At 45.4% G+C, this 18,393-nt stretch overlaps 1 protein-coding gene across 3 annotated transcripts in view; it reads right to left on the bottom strand.

Annotated features, from left to right (window-relative positions):
- AFF2 (ALF transcription elongation factor 2) overlaps positions 1-18,393 on the bottom strand; it is a gene marked incomplete at both ends in the record, with an annotated part of 485,583 nt that overhangs the window by 419,836 nt on the left and 47,354 nt on the right. The window lies entirely within an intron of this gene.

Genomic DNA, 18,393 nt, shown 5'->3' with positions numbered 1-18,393 from the left:
AGCATGTGGGATCCTCCCGGACCGGGGCGCGAACCCGTGTCCCCTCCATCGGCAGGCGGACTCTCAACCACTGCGCCACCAGGGAAGCCCTAAAATCAATATTTTTAATGGAAACAACTTGACCAAATATCAGTCACAGAATTTGAGACCCATTAAAAAAGTTTAATGAAAAAGAAAAGAGACTCAATTTGCAAAATTTGTAGAAACCCTCCCATTTGTAGTATCCTGGCCAAAGGCACTGCCATTAGTCCTTCTAAATCTCATGTCTAAACCCTTTTAGAAGTGATAAACTCTCACTCTGAGATAATCACAGGATGCCCAATACACCTGGCACCTGCTTCTTTTGACCCACAACTGATAAAAGGAGGTCATCCTTCAAAATTATAAAGGCTTAATTGCTTCTGTTGAAAATAACCATGCTCTAGTAGAGCAATCTTTTCTCAGTGTCTCCCATCTTCTCTGGACACGAAGACTTTAAACATCATTCCTTACCACCTAGAGATTTCACCTATTGGACAAGACACCTCCAGAAAGAGTCCCTTCAAGCTCATTGGAAAGGCCCCTATCAGGTACCATTAACCAACCCTTGTGTTGCCAAACTCCAAGGAATAGACTCTTGGATTCATGTGTCACATCTAAAGAAAACACCAAACCCTGGCTGGACCTGCACACAAACTGGTGACCTGAAAATAAAGATTTTCAGGAACTGAAGTGGACACAGCCTCTAAAGGAGACAGCTTTCCCAACAGAACCAGACCAGGCCTGTATGCCTTTTCTCACTGTTGCTTCTCACCCTATATCCTCCTTCTCTTTACTGGAAAGACAATACTCCTATCTGCATTTCCCAATCTCCTGAGAAAGCAGGAAACCTTTCCGACTGTTGGATCTGTCACCAGAAACTCTGATCTGTTCGTGGTGTTGGAGATCCCTTGGTTTTACCTGTAACCAATTTCTCTTTAGTCCCCAATGCCACTGTCAGTCATACGCATAAGCCTACTGGTGTTAACTATCTGGTTAGGCTATTACAGCCAGGTGTTCCCATACCTTGTTTCAAACGTTCTCCAACCATAACCATACCGGTTCAGCTGAGCACCTCAACCTTGGCACTCTTTTTCTTAGTTAAATACGATCCATTACCCTGCACCCGAGGGAAATGCAAACAAGCTAACTCCTGTTTTCAAGGCTTTTAGAAAAGACTTCTCTAGGCTGGGATGGTACCTTACGGAATGTCATCCCAGTTCCTCTGACCCCGGGCTTGGAAATGTCAATCAGGAAATTCCAGCCAACAAAGCAGCCACTAACCATATGTTAGCTGGAATCCTCTGCGCTACACCTGGCTTTGCTTTTGCCTGTGGTGCCTGGCATTTCTCACGGGCATATGAATGTTTAGATAGCTGGTGAACTGGAGATCAATGCTTATTGGGATATTTAACTGTCCCAGTCACCATTCATAACAAATCAGAAGCCTCTCATTGGTCCCCCACATTAAAGCTCCATGGCCACTTTAAATGGGAACTTCTAGGAGGCGCACATGACTCCAGATCTGCCCCATAGGGAAAGCCCTTCTCCCATCGGTCCAAGTAAATGCCAGTGAACGTCGGATCAGAAATCTCTCCCTAACATTAGGTTAGCTAGCCAACTCCACAGCCAAGGCAGTAGCAGCCCCCAAATGATCACCTGACTCGTTGGCTAAAGTAGTTTTGGACAACTGTACAGCCCTTTGATTATCTACTTGCTGAACAGGAGGTGTCTGTGTAATAGCAAATACCACCTGTTGCTCATGGATAAACGCTTCTGGTAAGGTAGATATTCAACCACACAAGATCAGGGAACAAGCATACTGGTTACAAACAAATGTCACGTAACTCTCCATGGTCCTTTGATTTGTTCAGTTGGCTACCTTCAGGCCTAGGTAAATGGTGCAGAACAATCATACAACCTGGATTTGGCACGTTAATTTTCACTCTGTTTTGCATAATTATTTTTTAACTTTATACCTATTGCCTGTCAAATCTCTGCAGAAGTGACGCACCAGATAGAGTGATATTAGTTCATTGCTTCAAAATGACCTCCAACACTATGACTTTGATAAGATATAGACTTTAAGTGAGAGGTGCCTGAGAGTTCTCCCTCCTACCCTTTCTTGTTACTCAAATGCAGCCTCAGTGGTTTCCATTCTGTGTACTTTCTGTCAGACGTGGGACATGACAAACAGAAAAGGTCCTTCCTGGAACCAAGGGGTAAACCCACCAAAACCTGACTGATCAGCAATGCTTTATAAGAAAGACCTTGATCAAAAGGGGAAACGTAAAAATAAATAAAGGAAACCTCATTCTGGGATCGACATGTACACACTGCTATATTTAAAATGGATAACCAACAAGGGCCTACTGTATAGCACAGGGAACTCTGCTCAATGTTATGTGGCAGCCTGGATGGGAGGGGAGTTTGGGGGAGAATGGTTACATGCACATGTATGGCTGAGTTCCTTTGCTGTGCACCTGAAACTATCACAACATTGTTGATCGGCTATACTCCAAAATAACAAATAAAAAGTTTTTAAAAAATGCAGTTATAGGAGTAGAGCATGTAGCAGGGAGCCTAGTATATAGTAATAATAATAACTAATTAAAGTGAAAAAAAATAAAGAAAATGGAGTCAGGAAGCCCCGAAGGGGGAGCTCTCATGCACCAGCACTCTCTGCCACTTGCAGACCCCAGCAAGAAGTGTACCTTGCATTCCCCAGCTGGAAGAAGCTTGCTTTACACACCCCAGCAGGCGGAAGAAAGATTTTCTGCTTGCCTAGCAACAGCCCAGCCAATGAGAAACCACCACAGTCAGCCAATGAGAAGCTGCCACCACCCTGAACTCCTACTCTCCTCCAATGAATTTTGTTCAAAACAGCCCCTCCCAACTGCCTCCTTTCCTCTATAAAGAAGGCTCCTTTCCTTAGTTCTCTGGACTTGCTTATAGCTTGCCATAGTTTGCTTGTCCCAAATTACAATTCCTCTGTGATTCCTGAATAAATTCATTTTGCCGGTAAAATAACTGGCTATTTTATTTTTACGGTTGACACTACATACATACAACCTACCTTACTGATGTATAAACACATCTATCTATATATATATATATATATATACACACTTCTGACAGACTTGCTGCTCTTTTTATCCCCAGGGTTGAGCTCTGAACCCAAAACATAGTTGTTATGCAACAAATGGTTATTGGAAGAAGGGAGAATAGAAATAAAAGTACATTTTAGAGTTAAAAAATCTGGAGGTTCTGTGTTAACATGCTGTTTTCAAAGACATGTTAACTGGGTTGACAAGGGTTTCTAATTGTACTTTTCCAATAAGTTTGAACCCAATTCTTCTGTTGACTCTGAGCAACATCAATGAAATAGAAAGAACTGTAATCAGATGCTCTCAGGGCCATAAACCTAGTTGCAAGCATATGGACCACTTCATTATACTTGCACCGCTAAGGTTTGTTAAACACCTTAGAATGGAAAAAGTTAACAAATGTGAGATTTATTTTTATCATTATTAAAATAAAATGGAAGAAGCTAAAGATAGCAGAGAACCTAAAAGCTAAAGCTAACATATTCAAACAACTATGTATTTTAAATTATTATGGCTAATGACCTTAAAATTTTTCTAGCTCCACTTCCTAGGAATAAAACACAAATCATCTCTAATAAAAATATGTTCATAAATTTTTGCTGCTGATGCCTTTAGGGGAATATTGAGTAAAGTGTTTGAAACAGTCAGTTTCCTACAACCAAGAAAATAAAATACAGGGGATACAGCATGTGTTTTTATCATATTCATGATGAACTACGTAATGCTCCTTCAAGCAGAGAAATATTCAACTATATACTATGGCAAAATCTTAGGCTGTAGTCACAAAGTCAAGCATTGACAGTTTCCTGGGTTGAGAACAACTGGCCAGTCATTGACATAATTCTGAACATAACATAAACCAGAGGAAACATAGAGGAACGTATAAAGTCACCCTGGAGAAATCCAAGAAGGCTGCTTAGAGAAGGTTGCACTTGAGCTGAACTTGAAGGATAGGGTACTGGTGATGGAGAAGGTGAAGGACATCTCTTCCTGACCACTGGAAGAGCAAGAGTAAAGGCATAGGTGAGGAAGGAAAGAATGAAGAATAAGTAATTACAAATGTTAAATGGTGTAAAATGGCAGAGCAGGGCTTCCCTGGTGGCGCAGTGGTTGAGAGTCCGCCTGCCGATGCAGGGGACGCGGGTTCGTGCCCCAGTCCGGGAAGATCCCACATGGCGCGGAGTGGCTGTGCCCGTGAGCCATGGCCGCTGAGCCTGCGCGTCCGGAGCCTGTGCTCCGCAATGGGAGAGGCCGCAACAGTGAGAGGCCCGCGAACCACAAAAAAATAAATAAATAAAAATAAATTAAAAAAAAAAAAAAAAGGCAGAGCAGAAGGTGTGCTGAGAAAAGGCAGATAAGGCCACATCAAGATGCCTCCAAAGTAGTACACTGAGTAATCCTGATGCTTTTTTCTCTAATCAGGAAGGAACTACCAAAGGCTTCGGAGGAAAATACCTTTCTTCCAGACAGTTCATTGCCTCTCTTGTATCAGATGAATGAGGCAGCTCCTCTATAGTTACCCAGGCATTTTGGACTTCACTTTCTTAATAATTTCTTTATTAGTTACTGAATACAGTCTAACGATAGTATATCTGTCATCCAAAGTGTCTTAGACATGAACAAAAGATATATTTAAAACGTATCTGGGATTGAATTCAAATGATCACATAGAGTTGAAATTTAGTCCTAAACACTGTGACGTTGCCAGACGGGAAAGCGCCGCGTTATTTCCTTTTTTGTACCCCCTTCATTTTCAGGTTAACCTTTGAAAATAAAGGGTAGACGAGTTCTAGAGGGTCCGTTGTCTTTCCTTCCTTCCTTTCTCCAAGTATTTACCAAACACCTGTCATGTGCCAGACACTGACTTTGACACTAGATGCACCAGAAGGAATAAGATAGAGTGCCCTGTCTACCTTCAAGGAGTTCACAGTCCCGCTGGGGAGACAGCCCAGGTTGAAATTCCGTCCCGAGACGTTTGCAAGCTTACAAATGAGTATATGGAACGGGGAGTAAAAGGTTCCCAGTGGCATGCTGCAGTTTTATTTTGCTCTTGTCTCACCAAAGATAAAACTTCAATCACTCTTTGGCAAAGACTAGTCCTTTGTTTTAAAAAAAACATTTCAAGAGACTCTAGTTACATAGACATAAAGCGCCACGATCTGCCTGGCCACTCAAGACAAAAATTGAGAGGACACGCTCAGCTCCTCCCTTTCACTCACCCTCTCCCCGCCACATACACACGCTGGCTCCATCAGCAACTATTTTTGACTCCACCTCCGACATATCTCGTGCATCCACTCACTTCTCTCCATCCATGCACGTTATCACTCGCCTGCCCCACTGCAACGGCCCCAAGAGCAGGCCTCCCTCGCCTCCTTCTTCACCTCCCTACGGTTTGTTCTCCGAAGGTGCCATTGTAACATGTAAATCAGATCATGATTGGCCCCACTTCAACTCCTCCAATGGCTTCCCACTGCAAGTGGAATAAAATCCAACTTGCTCCTCTCAGCCTCTGAAGTACCCACTGATCTGGTCCTTGCGTACCTCCATGACCTCGGCCCCTGTAAGGTTACCCTCCTTAACAAGCCTCATTTTGTTCCTTGAACAAGCCAAGCATGCCCCTGCCTCAGGGCCTTTTGTATTCCGCCGCTATCTCCTTGAATAGCTTCCCCAAGATACTCGCTTCACCAGCTTCTTCTCGTTATTCCGGTCTCAGCTCAACCAGCGCCTTCTCAGACCACCCAGGCTAAACTCGGCCTCTTCCACTTCTGTAACTGCATCACGTCATCCGATTTGACTTCCTTCAAATCACTTACTGCAGTCAAAAATGAGACTGCTGATTTTTTCACATCTGCCCACTCCAATTAGAATGTAAGCTCTGTGAAAACTGGCACCGAGCTCCCTCCTGGCCCCTCAGCACCTAGCTCAGGGCCTAGCGTTTAGTGGATCCCTTGCAAGAAGTGGGGAAGGAAGGGAAAGGAGAGAGGGATGGAAGGGGATGGGAGAGGAAAGGGAGGGAGGAAGTGTGGTATCTACTATTCTTGGGAATAGCAATGAAATCACCTTCGACCTGAGTGCAGTTGTTTTCAGGTTCGTTTTTCTTGAACGATTGAGTTGGCCTGTCTGTAGCTTTGGTTGCCTATATAGGGCTTGGGACAGGGAAGGGAGCATGGGAGACAGATTGTTCTTTTGACTCAAGTGAGAGGACAAGACTCCAGCCCATGGGTGGCCTGTTACCTGTGAGGATGAGTGAGGCTTGGGCTCTTTCTGAGAGTTGCTTGCATGAGTCAAAGAGCCCAGGGGAGATACCCCGAAGGTGCTGCCTTCCTGAGGGACCTCGCAAGGCTCTAAGCAGCTGACTCTCCGCTGTGTCCATGGGTTTATATGCTAGTGTTGCACGTCTTTTACTCACCATTCAGCCGAGACTTCTGAACACTAAATCAATACACAGCCCCCAGGACAGCACTGGCTGTGTCTACATGATGCCAAAGCGACCTGCCAATTGATTAGATGCGGTTAAAAAAGAAATCAGTCAGGTAGACAGATTCAACATCATGTAGACAGCATGCAGACAGAGCCACGCTGGCACGAGCTGGCACGACCGTGTTGTCTTAAATTGCTAAAAAATTAACAATACTGGAGGCTGGGGAACTCGCCACTTTCATTAACATTTTCCCATAAGTAAGTTCAATAACTTCCCAGTGTCTACAACTAGGATTAAAACTCCTGGACCCTGAATTTTAATCACATGAGCTCCACGTGCGAGGGGCCATTTCAATACTAACTTTTGCGTCTCTGATTTGAAGTGATCATGCATATTGTATAGTTTGCTCCACCTTCATTTTTTCTTTTAGTGGGTGCCCTAGGGTGAACCAGCTCAGTTAAGGGCAACTCGCCATTGAGCCACTGTCATAAAAATATGTTAAAGAACGTGGCTCTCTAAGAAAGTAAAGCAGCCCCCCAAAGCTTGGTCACACAGAAGCCCCAGGCAAGATTCCCACGTGTTCTGGAGTATTCCGTGGCCCTTGAGGATCAGGGCATCACCCCCTGGAGGTTCTGGTTCAGCGGGGCGAGCCGGGGCACTGGCAGTGCCTGGCACGGTGGGGAAGTGCTCCCCACCCCAGGGTGCCGAGGCAGAGGCGAGGCAGGGCCCGGGCCCCAGGAGAAAGCCAGGAGGGCTTCTGGAAGTGCCCGCTGAACGCTGACCTTCGGCAAACCATCCTCTGCCCCGGGGCTTTGCTGAGCTGGGACTGAATCCTTCTGGGGTTCTGCACAGGCCGTGAAGCAGAATGGGTGCGGGGACGGGGTCACCGAGGGCACGTCATCACCCACTTGGCGAACCTGACTCCCTGCGTGCCCTCAGGAGGGAGAGTCTCTAGAAGCAGTTCCCTCTGTGGCACTTGTGTTTCCCAACCAGGGTCCCTACGGACCCAGCGGTGTGGTTAGGAACAACTGGAAAACGTCAACCCGCAGATCAAGTTCTAAAAGACTCAGAGGTTAATTTCACTTATTCATTGAACTCCTTTATGCACTTGGTTGTTGTTTTTAACAACCAGCAAATATTTCTGAGTACCTACTGAATGTCTGGCTGGCACAGTGGATACAAAGAGCCTAAGATGTGGGCTTGCTCCTCAAGGAAGCCATAGCGCTCCGGAAGAGGCAGACACTGCAAACAAACAATGACAGACAAGCATGGCAAGCGCTGTCAGCAGAGCTGCAGAAAGCACCGGGGAAGCCCAGAGGTAAAATACATTCTGCCTAAGAAGCCTGTGGGGGGAGGGGGCAGAGAGGGAGGGAGGGAGGGGGAGGGAGGGAGAGAGAGAGAGAGAGAGAGAGACAGAGAGAGAGGGAGAGAGGGAGAGAGAGAGAGAGGGAGAGAGGGAGGGAGGGAGAGAGAGAGGGAGAGGGAGAGAGAGAGAGAGGGGGAGAGAGAGCGCGCGCGCGCGAGAGAGAGACAGGGAGAGAGAGAGAGAGTATTAGAGTTGGGCTTTCAGGGTGAGCAGAAGGTGCCCAAAAAACCCAGTCATCAAGTGAATTGGAATTTTAAGGCAATTTTTTTTTAAATCAAAATTAATGGAACATTTTTTCCTTTTGCCTCAGGCTCCAGTGTCCCTGAGAACAGTACCATTACTGATCCTGTCTGCATTTAAAAATTAGATTTTTTTCACTGTGGATTTTTTTTAATTTTGATTTTTTACAAAGACCCCATTAAAATATTATTTGTCTTGATGACTGAATTTTCGGTGCCACCTGAAATGATGGGCTGGGGTGTCTGACCTGCCTCACCCTAGTCGTCGCCCTTCCCTAAGCCAGGCAATCTATGTGACGAGGGGGTAGACGATCAGTCCATTTTTCCACCCAGTCGGCTAGAACAGACCAACTCGAACTGCCAGACTAACTTCCCCGGCATTACCTCAAACATTCAGAGTCATACCTGTTTTCTTCAAGTGGAAACCTCACCGGTCACTCCCATTTTCCCTCTATTATCTAGCACACGGAAGGCAGCAAGAACTGAGCACACAGAATTCGACAGGCAGCTCCCTGGCCTACCAGCTCCCGGGGTTTCTGGTGTCTGTCAATGGCTCTCCTCTAAGTGAAGTCAGTACTTCAGAAAAAATGGCCGTCCCCACTCATCAGAGCGCCGAATGGCATCCATTGCTATTTGCCTCCCTTTTACTAAAGTAATGCATTTGGCACCGGTAAATAAGTTCCCCTCAGCTGAGTAAAGCTAAAGAGCTGGTGCCAGTCTCTCCGAGAAGGCGGGCGGGGGGACGGAGCCATTTCCAAGAATCCCAGGCTATAATTTCTACATTACAGTGTTATTACCAAGAGGTGGTTTTGTTTAGCACATCCTTTTCCGTTTCTTTTCTTACACGTCTGGAGACAGACATGAGAGCATACGTGCTCTCTATTATTTCTTCTAAATATTCCTCTTGTTTAAAAGGGAAAGGTGGGCATTGGGAACCCAGCTTGGTGACAGAGCCGCTATATATATATATATAGGTCTCTGAATGAGCCTCTATGGCTTCTGGCTTCAAAGATACAGCACGGTGAGCAGGGAAAACACTGAGGCCCACAAAACTGCCTCTCACTCTTAGGGCTCGTAACCTCATTGATTCCAGTCCTGATTTATGGCATCATTTGTTCCTGATAAGAACTACTCACCTGCACAACTCTACCAGGAAAAGGTGAAATAGAAGCTAGCAGGGCAAATAGAAAGGGAAAGGAAAAATCAAACCAGGTGAGAGCTTGACAAAATCACTGCTCTTGCACGGATTCTTTGTTCATTTACTACAACTTGCTCTGTAAAACTGGCTTGAACAGCCCTGATTTTTCCCTTCATCCTCCAAGAGAACAGCTAGAATGCTGGGGACCAGTAATCTACAACTCTACCCAAGACCCATGTGTTTATCAAAGGCAGTGAAGCATCGGATGGGGTGAAATATCAGATCAGCCTGAGTTCAAATCTCACCTCATCCCTTTACGAGCTCTGAACCTTGGGCAAGTTACTTAATCTCGGCACCTTTTGAAAAGATGGGTGCCTAAGGTTCTCAAAAATTCATGGGTGAATGAGTGAAAGCATAGCAAACACACTGCCTGACGCACAGTAAATATTCAACAAAATGCTAGCTATTACTATCAACAGATATTTTTGAGAATATTTACATTCATTTATATTAAGATACATTTTAGGGACTGTTCTTAACATATACAACAGGTCAGAATGAGTTTTAGTGTCATTACGGTCAATAGCTTAGAATTTTTAAGAAACCTCATTTTATTTAAATGGAGTAGAACCATAAAATAATGAGACTCTTCAGATAACAAACTAGCAGACATTTGACATTCAAATGAATGCCGGCACCTTCGAAGCAGCCCATGAGGAAACTGTACCCTGTTTTCAAGGAGACAGACATTGCTCAACCGAGTTTGGAATTCCTCTGAGGGAATTACCTTCAGCTATAGTTATGAACCAGGCATGAAAATGAGGCTCATTATTTTCCAGGCACAGCTATTTCATCCTTCAGTAAAATGTGTATTCGACCTTATCAGCCTCCCTACTCACCAAATCTGGCTCCAAATGACTTTTGGTTGTTTCAGGAAAAAGAAAACAAACAAACAAACACCATTGCTCTCAAGAGATAAAAACCCGAGGCCTAGAATGATATTCAGAAAGAATGACGCAAAGATTCCAAAAGCCACTCACAAAGACAGGGTGGATGGGTACTGCTGTTTTGGACATGGTTGTTAAATTGCAGCCACTTTCTGGTCAACGGTAGGAAGCCTACAGCCATTTATAGCAAGTCTATTTCCTAATGAAACGCTGTGACCATTTCCACTTCTTGAAAATGATTCTCTGCCTATTTTGAGCGTTTATACAAAAACAGCAATCTTAGCAATAATAATCCCTCTGAAATCATCTTTTTAAAGTTACCCTAAAAGTGGAAAGGCCATTCAATTTTGATCTAGCCAGCTATAGAACGCAAATATTTTTAAGAGGAAACACTACGCAGCCAGAGGAGAAACTTCTTCCACACAGGGTTAATAACGAAAATGCTGATATGACCTTAAGTATGGTGGCGCCCAGAACCAGCGCTATAATTAATCTAAATGTACTGTAATTACACTAAATGTTACTTCTGTAGAATAGTTCCAAATCATGTGGCTTTTTTATGCTTAGATAACATGCAGTTTATTTCCAATCATGGATGTAGGCATGATTTGCTAAGGGAACATTAGGTCTGGAAGCAATATCTTAATCAAATCAGAATTTCTTCTGGAAAACAAATCTTTGGCTTTTGAAGAACTAGCAGCATCTAATGCCTTAGGGTAGAGATGTGAAACTGAGCTGAAATCCCCACCCCCTGGATCTCTCCCTCTGCCCTCTGGCTTCCAGTCACTCACGGGTACATCCGTGTAGCCTCCTACACTTTCTATGCTCATAAACCACCACAGCTATGTCTAAATTACACCCTGGAAACTCCACGTAGAAAATCAGTTGTAGGAAAGTTCACCTTGTGTGGTTTATTCATTTTTTCAGAACAGAAGCTGGTTCCTTTTGGAAGGAACTCATTTAAACAAAACCTAACAGCAAGCATCCATAAATTAGAAGGTTATTGGTATGTGCATAATTTGATGCATAAAAACTGAATGAATATTCCAGGGATGAAAATGCAGCCTCTTACATATGCAGAAAGATTTTTATTTTTATTTTGGTGATGTTACTTTTGTATGGGAAGACTGACTGGGATGGGACACCAAAGTCATTGGCTGCTGTCATCTTTATGTTTTGTGGTTCTTTCTCCATGCTCATCTCCCCAGTGCTGGGGGATTAAACAGCCACTGTCCCCCAAAGGAAATGCCAATCTTGCTGAAGGGCATATCTCGACAAATCCAAGTCTGGTGCTCCAATCAGGAAGCAGAACACGTTATAGATGGAAAAGGTGGTCGAAACTGCCTTATCAGGGCAGAACTTAGACTCAGTCTAGGTCTAGGACAATAGGAATATGTATTTTTAAATACAGGTCAGATGAGGATTAATTCTTCCTCTTCATCATGCACAGCAACGATCAAGTCCTCAGTGGGTGGATGACGAGAAGACAAAGAACCAAACACAGGTTCCAAAAGAGACTGGAATCCTCTTGCTGCCCTTTCACTACCTTTTGTAGCAACAATGGAATCAGACATCTCCACCAAAACTCTTGTTAATGTGCCCTGTTTTTAACTGGTGTGAGTTCAGTTCCCCAAACTGCAGGGTAGTGAGCAGCTCACACCATGTGTGGGGGACAGAGGCTGGAACAGTGAAAGAAATGAACCCTAGAAGCCAGGTGATCATGGAATGTGCAACGAGATCCCAGAGGTTCATGGAGGCGAACCCATTAATTTGCAGGTTGGGCAACAGGCACAGAGGCGTTAAGTGACCTTGCCCAAGGTCACGAAGCAAATGAAGGGCAGAAAAAGGGCTAGAATCCAGATATCTTAACTTCTGGGCCGAGGCTCCTTTTGTTGGGCAGCAAGATGTCTCGCCTCTGCAGGGGTTGACTCAGGGGAGCGCCCTGGAAGAGCTGCACTCATTCTGCCGATGCTCGCAGGCACCAGTCCACCCATTTGCCCATCTAGCCACTCAACACACATCTATGGAGCAAAAATCGTGTGCCAGGCCTGGTGCCAGGAGTTACGCATTCAGTGAAGTCAATAAAAAACTGAAGCCTGAGCAGAACTGCAAAAGGACTCAGTACAGAAATGGGGTGAAAGACTGAGATACGGCCTGGCCCCTAATCTCACGGAGTCTGAAATCAGGACGGTAAAATGTGGTAAATGCAAATTCAACCCAACAAGCGACCAGTCTATTCCGGTTTTATTTAAATACTTGAATAATCCCAAATATTGGTAAATACTGAAGAGGATTTTCAAAATGTTTTCAGTAGGAGTGAGACTGCGAGGGGGTCCCCATTCTCCCCTCCAATCTTATCTCCCTCCACTCATCCCCAGCCCACACACACACTAGGCACATGTAAACTTGACTACACCTCTCACTCTTCCCCAACAGCCCATGGCACTTCTCAGGTCTGCCTCTCCTCCTAAGAAAACAGCTACTGCTCACTAAACCCCTCATACAGATATGAAGCTTTGGGAGCCTGACCATGCTGCAGTATCCCTAGCAACTAGCCTAGCACCTGGCACAGGGTGAGTTTTTAAAGTATCTGCTGAACAAACGAATGAATGAATGAGCCATCACTGCAATACACTTTTTTTGACACCTCTGGTAGGTAAGTATCATTATCACTGTTTTACAGATGATGGAAAAGAGGCCCAGAGATGTGAAGCAATTGGCCCAAGGTGACACAGCCGGTAAATGGTGGAGCTGGCCATCAGCCTGACTATTAACTCGTGCTCTATTCATTCTTAGTCCCTGTTCTTTCTGCTGGTCCCTTTGCCTCATCAACTTCTAACCATGCTTTAAAGGTTAGGCCTCATCTTCCAGAAGTTTCCTCTAACCCAAGGGCTGTGTCATATTTCTCTGAAATCGTGCTTGGAAGTATCCTCTTCCACTGGGTTGTGAGCTGCTCCAGGGCCAGGACAATGTCATTGTTTTTCTCTTGCCAGTTTTCTGTAGATGCGCTGCACTTACGAAGCACTCAGGAATACCAGTGGAAGGAAACGGACAACAACAGCTCGAAGCTCAGGTACAGTTTGGGTCTTCAGATCACGTCACAGAAGGGACCTGTCTGCCTCTTGTCCACAGGATTCCAAATTCAGTGTCACTGGAAAATGGAAATCCAGGGAGAGCATTCTGTTTGAGCAGCCCCTAATCACGCAGCTCCAGAACTTGATTATACCCCTTTCAGAGAAGGTCACAACAAATTTTATGCTATGTGTATTTTAATACCATTTTTTAAAAATTAGCATCCTAACTGAGATGTGTTAGAAGCATAAACTATATATCAAGTTTCAAAGACTTGTTACCAAAAAAGTGTAAAATCTCTTATTATAATTTCTACATTAATTTTCTGTTGGAATAATAATGTTTTAAATACACTGGGTTCAAAATAGAGTATCAAAATTAATTTCACCTATATCTTACTTTTTCTCATGTGGCTACTAGAAAATTCTAAATGACACGTGTGGCTTGCTTTGATTGCTGTTGGGCAGAACAGGTCTCTATCTTGTTTGGGGTGGTAGTCACCTGGGTGCATGCAATTGTCAAAAATTGAACTGAACACCTAAGACCTGTGCATTTTATTGTGCTATAGTTCAATTTAAAAAATCACACACACACATACACACACACACACACACACACACACACACACACACACACAGGAAAGAGGAAGAAGGCTACAGAAGAGTCTTCATCCTTTTTCATCCTCAAAGACTATTCTGACATAAAGGGGAAAAGCGGTACACGGGCCTCTCACTGCTGTGGCCTCTCCCGCTGCGGAGCACAGCCTCCGGACGCGCAGCCTCAGCGGCCATGGCTCACGGGCCCAGCCGCTCCGCGGCATGTGGGATCTTCCCAAACCGGGGCACGAACCCGTGTCCCCTGCATCGGCAGGTGGACTCTCAACCACTGCGCCACCAGAGAAGCCCGCACATCTTTTAATTCCTACTAGATGTCAGGTCTTCGGTGCAATTCCCTGCCTCACCACGAAGCTCAAACTATTGCGGGAAAACCCTCTCATTTCCTATTGTTTTGCTTTACCTGCCACAAAGCAACAAATACTCAGAATGGAGCCAGGATCCTGACTGACTTAGCAGTTGTCCCTACAAAGGTCATGAGTAAGGGATGTCCTGATTTCCACATCTAGAGGTAAACAGGCTTTGAGCAAAACATATTAGAGAAAAATCGAAAACCAGCAAGTCTTCCATTCTCCCACACATGACTTCTTCATTCATGCAAAAGCATCTGCGCTGTGAAGCCGGGACTCGCTTTGTGATATTCTACTCGGTCCCTCCACTCAAAGACGAAACAGCCACGTGAGCAGAACCAACGAGTCGGTCAGGAACACCGCCCAGAGCACACTGAGAACCAAAGGCAGTCAGAGGCCCCACTTTTGCTCTGCTTGCCTGGCAAAGGCTATCTGGCCAATGCGTCCTCGTGTCTGACTCCACGGGAAAGAAAGGGGCACTGGCCAGGAGCCCGCTCCAATCCGGGGCACGGGTTCCACCTTTCCTCTGGCCTGGGAAGAGCCTGACTCCTAAAGGGCCAAATGGCCAGTTCCAGCCGGCCATCGAATCAGAGCTGGCACACATCGGGCAAGGCCACAGATTTGGGGTCTTCATACCACAATTCAACGCCCACCTTCCCCCTCACTGTCTATGAGTTAGAGGACATGTGGCTGGATGCGAGGTCCCCGAGACCAACCTCAGGTACAATGATGCATTCGCTAGAATGTACTCGTTTATTATATGAGTACGTAAAGAAGTAACACACAGTTGTTGTCAAGTAACACCGGAAATTTCAAATAAAGTCCAAAGAAGAAAAGTTAATGCCCAGTATGTGGATGTACCGAATTTGATGCATTTCTTCTCTTGCTGCTGAAACTTTGGACTGTTTCCCATTTTAGGTCCGTTTTATGACTTAACCTGTTTAAACGTAGGCATGGAAATCCATTCCCTACCTCCGCAAGGAGACTTGGGCATTTAAATAATTATCTTCTACAAATGTACACCACAAAGGTCCTGATTCCTGATACAACTTCTTTTCACAACATTCACACGAAATGTCCTGGGTTAATATCCCATTTGTTCTCAATCTTTAACATTTTACCGACGCTGACAGACTTCACTTGGCTAAATCTGAATTCTGTCAACTCTCATTGTAACAAAAATCCAGTCCTGGAGATGAGAAGCAATCCACCGGGGGCTAAACAATAGCGAATCAATATTTTCAACCTGAGGGACCATCCTGGAGGCACAGAATTATATGGGAGAGGGAAAATCTTCCTCCAGTCCTTAGAGGAAGCTATTTGAAGATGCTTAATAAACTATTAAGCGTATCGGTTTCAATAACCAAGAGGGAGATGCAGTAGCCTCCTTTTCTGATGCTGCCTAATCACGATCCTGAGTTCTAGAAATAGCAACTGGGGGAAGGAGAGCCGAGAGTGGTCAAACCAGATTTTTAAAAAACTCATCACAAAACCTCCATTGTCATCATCCAGGTTTAGATACAAAATGCTTGCTAATCCTCTGTAAATCTCACTTTGGCATATCCAGGCCTGGGATCCACAACAGAGACAGGATTACAATGCACCCGGGGATCAGACAGCCCCAGACACTCTTACAGGCCTGGAAAGATGAGCCTATGAGGAAAGGGAAATGAGGCTGTGATAATTCAGCCACAAGAAGAGTAGACCGAGAAAAGAATTTTATCTGCAACATGAGGAAATTACCTTAGCTACAGTGGCAAATGTCCTAGTGGCTGTCTGTCCATTCTTTCATCTGGGCATCCACTCCACAAACATGTGCTCGGAACTTACTCGCTAGCCAATTCAATGTGGTTCCAATAAAGGCTCGTTCATGTATTTGACGAGTGTCCGTTAAGCCTCTGCTATTTTCAGCTAAGGAAGGAAATACAGAAGTCATTGACACCGCCCCGCCCTCAAGGTTGTGAAAACGAATTCTCAGGACACCTTTGGAAGCAAACGACACGTCCATTTGCCTAGAATGGTTAATCCCTATATCGTGAGGACAAATCAGATAACCTCTAAAAGTTTCTTTCAGCTGTATGATCCTTACTTTTGAACAAAGTAAAACCGAAAAATCAGAAACACCAAATATTTTATACCAATCAGTTTTTAATGACAGATTATATTTGGAGTCTTTTTAAAAAAATGGTAAAAGGTCTATCTAGCCAGTGTATATGAAGGCACACATACGTAAAAAGATTACATTTTGAGCCTTCTCTTGAGTCTGTGAGCTGATTGGTCAGAATCCATTCCATTAAAGGTATCCCCATCTTATGCTGATGCTGACCGGAACAACTAGACCATGTTTTAAAGGAAGTGGGAAACGGCTGCTTTACACGGTCGCCTCCTTAGACGTGGATGAACACTGCAGATGCAGACAGGGACAAAATGCAAACGCTGAGAACTCTGTGTGTGGCCAATCATCAGGAAGTAGCGGCTGGACATCAAACATTTTCTCCCATCTCCCCAGCACAGAATGTCTGCTGGTGAAACCCACTGGGCAGAGGGCACGGCTCGATGGCCACGGGCAGTGGGAGCACAGGAGTTGATCTCGGCCCTCCCACTGAGGAGTGTCCAACAGCATGACATGCTGAGCTATTTCAGGCAACCACAATGGACTTGCAGTGGCGAGATGGCTGAGTCATACTGGCCATACAGCACCACCATGTCCTGCTTAGTTAGCACGTGGCCTGGCCTCTGTCGAATCGTGAGTAAATTGTCCAGGGACAAGAGCTCGGCGGTGAGAGCAGAGGAGAGTGATAGATGGAGGATGAAGAGGAGATGGGACTCTTTTCTCAGGACACGCCTAGCCAGACGGGTAGCGCCAAAGAGAAGGTGATACCTCCGGCTAAAATCCTTGTCTCCAAGGAAGGGCTCTTTCCTTGTTTGAATATGATTAAACCTGGACACTTGGAAAGTCAACACTTCTGTCTTGACAGCTTCTGACTTAATAGAGGAGCCTGGGGACCAGACCCAAATCATGGAAACTCAGTTTCCTGGGTCATTCATTGCCTAATTCCCCCACATCCTTCTTGGAAGCATGTTGGAAGCTCTCCTCCTGAAAAGTATTCACAGGCCTTCCTGAAAGGTGAGAATAAAAGAATTCCCTTCCTCAGAGCCATTGCGGGGCTCAAATGAGAGAAGGTACAGAAGACGCCTGCCGCAGTCAGGGGCCCATAGCAGGGGCTCTGGTCCCTTCCACGTGTCCTGGTCTCTCCGGCCTCTGTGGTAGGCAGGTCACTGATGGGCAGAGACACATGCCTTTTTACCTTCACAGCGGCCAGTCACAGTATTTCTCAAAGTGCCAGGGCCTGAGCAGCTGCATCAGAATGACCCTGAGCACTTAGCAGATGTGCAGATTTCTGGGCCACATCCCAGACCTACAGAATCTAAAATGCTGCTGAGGGGTCCAAGGGCAATCCTTAGGCCCACTAGGGTTTGAGACCCATTCGATCAGGATGGATCCTAAACACACGCACAGTTCCCTGTTCCGGATCATTTATCTTACATTTTCAGACGACAACATTCAAATGAAAATATCCATTGAAGAGGAATGGCTCATTCCAAAACGACAAGGAGGGTCCAAATGCCTGTGCTTAGAAGTACATTGGTTGCTAAAACCATCACCTTCTGTTTTCCAACTGGTCACCAAACTGGACTTCCTGGCCCCAATCCCTCCGGCCCAGGACACCAACGAAACTGCCCTAGCTCTAATGCCACTCCCTGCTCACTTGCACTGGCTCCCAGAGTCCGCATTCCCCGCCCGAATAGCCAAGGCTGCCAGCAGTGTGGCCACAACACAGTGTGCCACCCTCACCTTCCGCTACAGGCTGCCCTGCAGCCAGCCAAATGAATGTGCAAACGGCTCCCTGGACATACTTTTTTGTTTTTGCCTTTTCTCCCTGTATCCTCCACTTAGACTGTCCTTCCTTATCTCCTCATGGACAAAGCCAGTCTCAAGGCCACTCTCACCGTGGGAAGGGAGCTGCCCTTCCTTTGCATTCCCAGCAGGCTCCCCCCCCTCACAGCTCTTAACCCTGTCTACTTTTTATGTGTTTGTGGGCTGTATTACATCCTCA

The sequence above is a fragment of the Grampus griseus genome (assembly GCF_964374135.1).
Source record: "Grampus griseus genome assembly, chromosome: X".
Taxonomy (NCBI): Eukaryota; Metazoa; Chordata; class Mammalia; order Artiodactyla; family Delphinidae; genus Grampus; species Grampus griseus.
This window is presented reverse-complemented; position numbering and strand designations above follow the sequence as displayed.